The sequence below is a fragment of the Puntigrus tetrazona genome, chromosome 16 (genome assembly GCF_018831695.1).
Source record: "Puntigrus tetrazona isolate hp1 chromosome 16, ASM1883169v1, whole genome shotgun sequence".
In the NCBI taxonomy this organism is placed as follows: Eukaryota; Metazoa; Chordata; class Actinopteri; order Cypriniformes; family Cyprinidae; genus Puntigrus; species Puntigrus tetrazona.
The window spans coordinates 6,130,350-6,140,349 of record NC_056714.1 but is presented as its reverse complement, the minus strand read 5'-3'; the positions used below and the strand labels follow the sequence as shown (position 1 = coordinate 6,140,349).

At 37.0% G+C, this 10,000-nt stretch overlaps 1 pseudogene; it reads right to left on the bottom strand.

Moving 5' to 3' along the window:
• LOC122359838 overlaps positions 1-10,000 on the bottom strand; it is a 20,840-nt pseudogene that overhangs the window by 1,741 nt on the left and 9,099 nt on the right.

Here is a 10,000-nt window from a genome sequence, read left to right as displayed (position 1 = left end):
TTTGAATTTTGAATTTTAAAAACAAACATTTATTTCACAACTTTTCCACTTTTAAGACAATTCTAATACAGTTAGTGACTCATAATAAAAAGTTTACATTTACATTCATCACTGTAACAGACAAGAGAAAATTAAGCATCCATCTACAACAGAGCAAATTGCATCATTGTAGCACCACTGAGCCGAAAAAAAATTAAGTCTTTCATCATATTATAAAATTTAAAATCAACCACACTCTTGCTTTTATCCGATTTCTAAAAATAGATACAACTTCACATCCTTCTGACCCTTCTATTTTGTTCCTCCTGCTTAAATACACTGCCATTTTTGCTTCACCCACAATGAAATTTAAAAGTTGACATTTTATCTTGTTTTTCGCTGAATATCGATATCCAAGAATAAAACTCTGCACAGTAAAAATTTCATCTAGCTTACCAAGCAACAGTGTAAGAAAATCAAATAAATAACACAATCTTGTACACTCCATAAAGCAATGAAAAATAGTTTCTTTTTCTCCACAAAAAGGGCACTGGTTAGAGACATTTGGATTAATAACATGCACAAAAGAATTGACAGCAACTGCGCTGCACAAAATTCTCCACTGAGGTCCCCACCTTTTTTTCCAAAGGAGGTTTATAAAAACTCTCCACACAGGTTTTATACTCTGATCCAAACCTAGTTTGTTTCTCCAAACAGTATCAGATCTTCCATTTAAAGACTTCAAATTTAAAATTTTAACACAGCTTTTGTATAGTTTTTTACTATCAGCTTCATTGATAGTTAACTCCTCCAAATTTTTTAACAAATCCCCATCTGCACCTTTAAGATCAGGAGTAATAAAAACCTCTGGAAAAGGATCATTGTTATTTGGAACCACCTTTCCTTCATCATAACTTATAAGAACAGATTTTTCTTCTACAGTAATCTTCTGTTTTAAGAGATCCAGTAATTTCCTTACTAATCTTGTTGATTTAAACCCAATGCAAGAAGCAACTTTTTGTGAATTATTTAACTCAGGACCTCCAGCAGCTATAATGTCAGAAAATTTTACTTTTCTTGCTCTACAGAGTGCATTTTCAAACCCCAAGTAGTTTCACTTAAAACATCAAACCTAGCTCCAAACACAATAGGCTCTTCCAATAACCAATATAAAGACAAACCAAAAGCCCTCTTCTTTTCTTAAAAAACTCCAGATTTTAAAACCCTTTATAAAACGGGGTCAGTCCACTCAGCTGAATTTTACTGGAGTCCATTAAGAACAAAGTAGAATCCAGTCCCAGTCCTCCGGCTTGACTCAAAATAAATTTTGCAACATTCCTCCACACAAGATCTTCTGGTCCAGTTAAAAATCTTTGAATAAATTGTAAACGAAAAGTTGCTCCTCTGCTGGCCAGATGTACAAGCCCTTGACCCCCTTCCTCCTTAGGGAGATACAGTACACTCTGGGGTACCCAGTGAAACTTAGTCCAAAAAAAGTCCACAATAAGAGCCTGTAGTTTTGCAAGAAGTCCACTTGGGGGTTCTGTACATGCCAAGCGATGCCAGAATGTTGAAGCAACCAAATTATTGATGATTATGGTGCGTCCTCTAAATGACATTTTAGGCCACAGCCATTTCCACTTTTCCAGTCGTCCTTTTGTTTTCTAAAACACCCTCCCAGTTTTTGCAATGTCGAATCTTCTCCAAGGTATACACCTAAATACTTAAAGCCATTTTTCTTCCATTCAAGTCCAGCAGGTAGATTAGGGAGACATTTAGCCTCCCACTTTCCACATATAACAGCTTCACTCTTATTCCAGTTTACCTTAGCTGAAGACAGCTTTCCAAAATCATCAATCATTTTTCTTAAATTATCTATTTCTTCTTGCTTATTCACAAAAACAACAACATCATCAGCATAAGCCGACAGCTTGATTTTAAAATCACATTGTGGTATACTCCAGCCATCAATCTTTGCCCTTATTCTCACTAACAGTGGTTCAATTGCTAAAGCATACAACATGCCTGACAAAGCACATCCTTGCCTTATGCCCCTTGTGATCTTAAAAGGAGCACTCAGGCCACCATTAATTTTAAGTATACTCTCAATGTTTCCATACAACACCCCAATTATTTTAATAAAACTCGGGCTGAAACCAAACTCTCTTAGCGTCCGCCAGAGGTAGTTATGCTCAACCCGGTCAAAAGCTTTTTCTTGGTCCAAGGAAATGAGACCAACATTTAAACCCAATGATCTAGAGATATCAAAATGTCTCTGATTAAATAAATGTTATCAAAAATAGATCTGTTAGGTACACAGTATGTCTGGTCCACATGAATGACCCAACCAATCGCCTCTTTTAATCTAATTGCTAAGGCTTTAGACAAAATTTTAAAATCAGAGCATAGGAGTGAAACAGGTCGCCAGTTCTTTATATTTCTGAGGTCACCTTTCTTCGGTAAAAGGGTGATGACCGCTCTTCTGCAGCTCATAGGCAGCAACCCTCTGGTCAAACTGTCATTGAGCATTTCTAGCAGATCATCTCCTAACACAGCCCAGAGTGACTTATAAAACTCGACTGGGATACCCATCAATCCCGGAGCTTTCCACACTCCATACTCTTTAGGGCATCATACAATTCACCTTTCGTAAAAGGTTTTTCCAGTTCAGCATTTGTCCCTTCCGAACCTTAGGTAGACCCTCATAAAAGCAACTGGCTATCTCTTCCACCTCCGTGTATTCACTCCTGTACAGCTCTGAATAAAAAGCCACTGCTCTTTTCCTAATCTCCTTAGGCTCTGTGATTTCTGTGTCAGATTCTGATAATAAAGAATGCATAATTCTATTTAAGCCATTCTTTTTCAAGGCCAAAGAAAAACTTGGTTGGACCATCCATTTGTGCTGCACTTTGAAACCTTGATCGTACCAGAGCACCCTGTGCCCTAATACCCAACAAATCATCTAAAGCTTTCCTTTTATTTTTGAGAACTTTAATACGTTCTCTATCTCTTACCAAATCCAAAGAATTTTGTATCTCTAAAATTTCCTTCTCTAGAGCTTCCAACAATTGGGAAATGTTCTTAGAAGCATTGAAAGTATATAAGCGGCACAGTTGCTGTATCTGTATTTTTCCATTATCCCACCATTGCTGCAGAGAAACAAAGGATGACTTCCTATTCCTAAAATTTTCCCAAAAAGATTTAAAAACCTCACAAAACAATTTGTCTTGCAGTAGACCAATATTAAAATGCCAATATGCACTTCTTGGTTTAACATTGTTAATAAATATATATTACAGCTAACCAAACAATGATCAGAAAAGCCTACAGGTGAAATTACACAACACTTAATGGTATTAAACTGATGTTTAAACAATACCACCTGTCTAGTCTAGCCATTGTTATATGATATTCTCTCACTTGTGTCCACGTATATACTGTCTGTGGGTTCTGTTCAACACTCTCCAAATATCATATAAATCATGTTCTTTGTAATCTGTCGCAGAAGCAGCGCTGCATTCCATATGAGGTTCTTTATGATTCCTATCAACATTATCATTTTCTGTGCAGTTAAAGTCACCCCAAATAAATAGATATTCTTCAGGTTTACAATTTTCTACTACATCTCTAGCTTTGTTTAAAAACAAAACCCTTTCACCTCCCAAACCGGTTGCATATATATTTATAAATACAACAAAGAAATGTTCAAACTCAACTCGTACTTTCAGTAACTGTCCTCAACTATATTTTCCACCTCAAAAGAAACTGGAATTATATTTTCCTTAATAAAATGGCTACACCTCCACTGATATTAGTCTTATGACTCATAATCACCTCCCCTCCCACTCCATTTTCCATTCACTTTCATTTTGAACATCAGTATGAGTCTCCTGAACAAACATGACATCAATTTGTTTTGCTTAATCAATTCAAACAGCATTGCTCTTTTCTATAATCCCTTGCACCATTCATGTTCAAGCTGCCCAGTTTCAGATCACTCATGAATAAATGAATAAAAAAGACTGAGCATAACAAAAACAAAATTTAACAAAGAAAAAGAACAATTAAAACATTGCCTTTTCATCATTCAATTTGGTTGATCTCAACTTTTGAACAATTTTCTTCAACCTGTATATTTCTTGTTCTGTAAGACCCCCATCCCTTTTTCTTTCATTGACACGCTTGCTGACTCTATAAACAACTCCCGATCAGGAAAAAACTTCTACTTGGACTCCTTCATTCCTTTTGTACTCTGCAGAAAAGCTTTGATCTTTTCAAGGGTATAAGCATTCCTTTCAGATCTCCTAAGAGAAACTGAATCAACTGAGCTCACAGATTCACTCTCACTCTTTGTTAAAGACTCATCAGAATTACTATGATTGGAAATAACTTCATGACCTATCTTCTCTTTCATCTGTTTTTCCTGAACCCGTTCTTTCCTTGCTTTTTTCCCCCTTCTCTTCCCATTAGTTTTTCTTTTCAATGTTGGTGTTTTAACAAGACTGTCATCTTCCGTCATATCAATGTCCCTAGACGTTTCCGCTTCCACAAGACTACTAACAGCATCATTTGCAGTTTCAGTTGTGCCCTGTACTAGTTTTTCTTCATTATCTCTGTTCACACTTTCTTCAAGATTAACTCCTTGATCATTTTTTTCACCATCCTCATGTTTCTCATTTTCATTTTTATCCCTATCCTCCTCTTGTTGGTTTTTACTCGCAACATTTTCTTCAGGTTCCTCTCCAACATTGTTTTGAGTTGTTTCACGTTCTTCGCTCTCTGACAACCACACGAGCAAGGTGCCCTTCCTGATTGCATTTAAAGCATCTCATTGTTTCTGATGTTACATATATGACATAGTCAAAATCAAAATCAATCCTAAACTTCAGTGCAAGATTCAATTCTTGTCCATTATTAAGAATCATATATACGTGTCTTCGAAAGTAACAATGTGCTTGCTGTGCAGATTTAGAGTTTAAGTTAATCTTTTTTATCTGCGATACAACTTTCCCATGCCTTGCCAGTTCCCTTCAATCACGCTATCTTTGATAAACGGTGGGACATTTGACAATAAAATCCTCTTCGCTGGTTGCATCAAAGGCATCACCGCTGTGTAAGCCTCTTTTATTACGATTCCACTGCGCAACGATCTCATTAACTTTACTTACATCATCTAAGAACAAAACAACTGCACTATTCATTCGTGATGCTGACAGAATGCTTCTGTGACCAACAACCTGTGCGACTGCTAAGGTGCACTCTTCTACAGAACAACGTTCGCGGGACAATTTTAATACCATGCCGCCCGCGTTAGCTGATCGACAGCGCCTTACTTTCCTTAAACACGCCAACAATACTACCTAAAGTGTACTGAAAGGATAGAAAAGATAGAGAAAACTCACTCGACTCGCAGACAGACGCTCTCACCCACACACATCCAACTCCCGCCCACTGCTCCCCAGCATGCACTCAGAGAGACAGAGAGAGAGAGAGAGAGAGAGAGAGAGAGAGACAGAGAGAGAGAGAGAGAGAGAGAGAGAGAGAGACAGAGAGAGAGAGAGAGAGAGACAGAGAGACAGAGAGAGACAGAGAGAGATTAATTTTAAAAACTCATTTATTACATGTAACAAAAACATGTTCATCTCCTTTTACGTATATCATATTATAAAAACAAAAATGAAAAAACAAATTATATATATATAAAAATAACCCATATAGACACAGACATAACCATTGAAAAATTACAACAACTGTGTGAAAAACAAATCTCCTTCTAAGATGAAACACAAAGCACCATAGTTGCACCATTTTTTGTTCAAACATGGGAAGGTCATTCATAGATTTATAGAAATTAAAATCAATTAAAACTCTGGATTTAATTAAAGCTGTAAATAACACAGTGACATCTTGACCGGCTTTTGTTCAATCCTGTTTTTTCTACTTGTATACACAGCAAGTTTGGCTTGACCCACAATAAAATTCAGCAACTGGCAATCAAGACTTTTACTCTTCTTGTACTTAACCCCCAAAATAAAAGTTTCAACAGAAAATAAAACATTAAAACAATTAAAAGACTTCTTAAAATATTAAAGAGAGAACCTAATCTAGAACATTCCATAAAAGCATGAAATACAGTTTCTCTTTTTTAAAACAAAAAGGACAATCGGCACTGATGTCAGGGTTTAAAACAGAAACAAAAGCATTGACAGCAATAGCTCCATGAAGAACTCTCCACTGTATATCCCCTACTCTCTTAGCTATTGGTGGCTTATACAAGACCCTCCATTCTGGCTTAATGTCTTCATTTAGATTAAAATATGAACGCCATGGTGTATCAACTTTTTGTCCCTAAAACCTTCTTGTTAAAAACCAGCACACATTTTATAAAATAGTTTTCCAGTGACTAAAAAGAAATTAAAAGGCAGAGTTTTAAAAACTGTTTTTAAAAACACACTGTTACAATCACCAAGCTTAGGAGACATCATCAAAGTTGGAAAACAGTCTTTACTATCAGGAGTTTTCACCCCTGCAAAATAGTCCAACAATAATTGTCTCTCTTCCTCCGTAAAGCATTGACTGCCATTTCATCAAGAGCTGAGTAACAAACCGGGTGGAGGTTATCTTTAAAACAGAGGAAACCTCCTCTGTATTTGGAAAAAGTAGGTCCTGTTACATCCAGCAATTGGCCCAGGGTGGTGATCTTTGCAGTGCAGAGATTTTTACTTAAGACTGGAAAAAAACAGTCCGTGGCTGAAATGTCCAGACGGCCTCCAAACACAACTGGCTCTTTTAAAAGCCAATAAAGAGAATTAAAACATTGTGTCCCTCTGAAAATTAAAAAGGTTCCAAACTTTAAAAGATTACGATAAAATACTGGTAAAGCAGACATGTCTAACTTGAGAGAGTTCAGAAGGAAGAGAGATCTGTCCATCTGTAGACCCCCAAAGTTTGTAGAATAAAACAAGCAACTTTCTTCCAATAAGAATCAGGGACTCTGCTAGCAGCCTCTGAATAAACTGCAGACGAAAAGCTGCAGTCCTACTCTGCAGATTAACAAGTCCTTGTCCACCTTCCTCTTTTGGTAAAACAAAATGCTTTGGGAAACCCAGTGTAGTTTGTCCCAAAAAATCCACCAGGATGGCCTGTAACTCCATAAGCAGCTTTGAAGGAGGATCTGTGCAGGCCAGTTTGTGCCACAAGGATGAAGCAATTAAGTTGTTGATGATTAAAACTCGACCCTTGTAAGACAGATCCGAGCCAGCCACCTCCACTTAGCAAGACGACCTCTCACTTTATCAACAAGGCCATCCCAGTTTTTCTGTGTGGTAAAATCATCTCCCAGGAAAACTCCCAGGTATTTAAAACCTCCTCTTAATCGCGGAATTCCATCTGGAAGTCTTAATTTCTCAGTCCCATTACTACACATCAACGCTTCACTTTATTCCAGTTGACTTTTGCAGAAAGTAAAACATTAAAATCAGTAAGAATTTGCAACAAATTCTCAATGTCTTTTGATTACTGATAAAAACAACAACATCATCAGCATAAGCAGACAATTGAACATTACAGTTGACTATTGGGATATGTAACCCATCTAATTTCAACCTTATCTGTTGCAGTAATGGTTCTATAGCCAGAGAGTAAAGCATCCCTGAAAGGAGCATCCTTGTCTTACCCTCGGCTGACTTTAAAAGGTTTGCATAAGCCACCATTCACTTTCAGAACACTCTCCACTTCCTGTACAGAACTGAAACCAGCTTTACAAATTTTTGGCAAAACCAAAAGCTGCCAGACATGACCAAAGATATTTATGCTCGACTCTATCAAAAGCTTTTTCTTGATCAAGGGAAACCAGTGCACAATCTAGACTTAACAATCTAGAGACATCTAAGATATCTCACAGACAGAGAGACATTATCAAAGATTGACCTGTCGGGTATGCAGTAGCTTTGATCCGGTGGATAACTTGACTAACTACTTTTGCCAATCTTACTAAAACCTTGGAGAGCAATTTATAGTCGGAGCATAGAAGGGACACTGGACGCCAATTCTTAATTTCTGTTAAGTCTCCCTTTTGGGGAGTGAGAGTTAAAACAGCTCTCTACGGCAACTCAATGGCAAAAACGCCCTTCATCTAAGCTTTACGCTGAGCACCGAGAGCAGATCTCCCCAACTCAGTCCAGAAAGACTTGTAAAACTCTACAGGTATTCCATCAATACCAGGAGCTTTACCTGACTCCATTCCATTAAGTGCCTCATATAACTCACCCAGGCTCAAAGCTCTGCTGAGATTAGCATTGGCTTCTTCCAAACCTGAGGCAAGTCTTGTAGGAAAGTGTCACTAGTGTCCAAATCTGCCCCACTCTCACTGCTATACAAGTTTCTATAAAACTGGACGGCCCTTCCTCTAATGTCTATGGGGTTTGATAAAAGGCCTCCAGACTCATCTCATAATGCATGGATACACTTTTCTGTCCATTCTTTTCTCCAGACTAAAAAAATTTTGTTGGGGCATCCATTTGATCTATATTCAAGAAACGACCGGATCAAAGCTCCCTGTACTTTAACCCCTAAAAGATCACTTAATTGTTTCCTTTTAAGTGAAAGGTTGTTTAAAACATTTTCTCCTCCAGATAAACAGGCCAATTCCTGTAGTTTTATTATTGATGTCTCTAGAGTTTGCATGGTTCTTAGAGTCTGTATGAGTAGTGTTTTTAGTGTACTGCTGACAAAGTTGCTTAATTTGCACTTTTCCAAAATCCCACCACTGTCGTAGAATCGAACAGAAAGAATCTTTGGATGCCCTAAAATAGTCCCAGAAACACTTAAAGGTATCTTTAAAACCTTTATCATTTAATAGGAGGTGTTAAATGCCAGTAAGCACTCTTTGGTTTAATAGAATTTAAAACAAAAGAACAGCAAACCATACTGTGATCAGAAAAAACAAACAGGGAAAATAAAACACTTATTAAAATCCCAAACTGATGTTTAAAAGCATAAAACCTGTCCAACCTAGCCAAAGATAAGAACCTGTCTCACTATGAGCCCATGTGTACTGTCTATGAGTACCATTGAGCTGTCTCCATACATCACACAGCTCATGTGTTTTTAATGACTTCAATAAGTCTCTTTGAGAGGGCTCATGCGGTTCCAGGTGATTCCTGTCACAACTTTGTTCAGTACAATTAAAATCCCCACCCAAAAATAAAAACTCCTCATTATTGCATTGTTGCAGTGTTGAATTAAGTGTGTCTAAAAACAACATTCTTTGAATTCCTGAGGTTGGAGCATAAACACAAATAAAAACTAAAACAGAGGTTTCAAATAGAGCTCGAACCTTTAAAAGTCTTCCTTTATCACTTCATCAACATCATAAGAAATAGGAGCAAAGTTCTTTGAAAATAAAACTGCGACACCTCCACTGAGGGAGGTGTTGTGACTTAAAACAGTAAAACCATCCCATTCTTTAGCCCAGTCAACAGCATTATTTTCATCACTGTGTGTTTCTTGTAGTAAAACAACATCAATTCTTTTCTGGGTGAGAACTTCATATAATGCAGCTCTTTTTCTGATGTCTCGCACCATTAACATTCAATGATGCTACAGAGACTTCACCCATCAGAAACAAAAGATTAAAAAGAAAAACCAACCCATGAAACCGATAATGGTTCAGCTCTTCTCTTCACTTTCTTTACATAACTCAACATTTATCTTGTTCACCAGTTTCTTTAATCTATAAACTTCCCTTATTAGTAAAGCAGCCTTCAGAAATTAAACATTTTGACTTCTCCACAAACTGTTTTAGATCTGGGAAATATTCATTCACTTTCACTCCTCTTCTATTTTTAGTTGATTTAGAAAATATTTAATATCATCTGCTTCATAACAACGATATCACAGTCAAACTGTGATAAAGAAACCGAAGATGAATCAGATTCATCCTCACTGTCTGTATCTTCATGAATATCAACAGCAGCTTTCTTTGAGTTTTACTTTCTCAGTGTCATCATTCTTCCTTCTT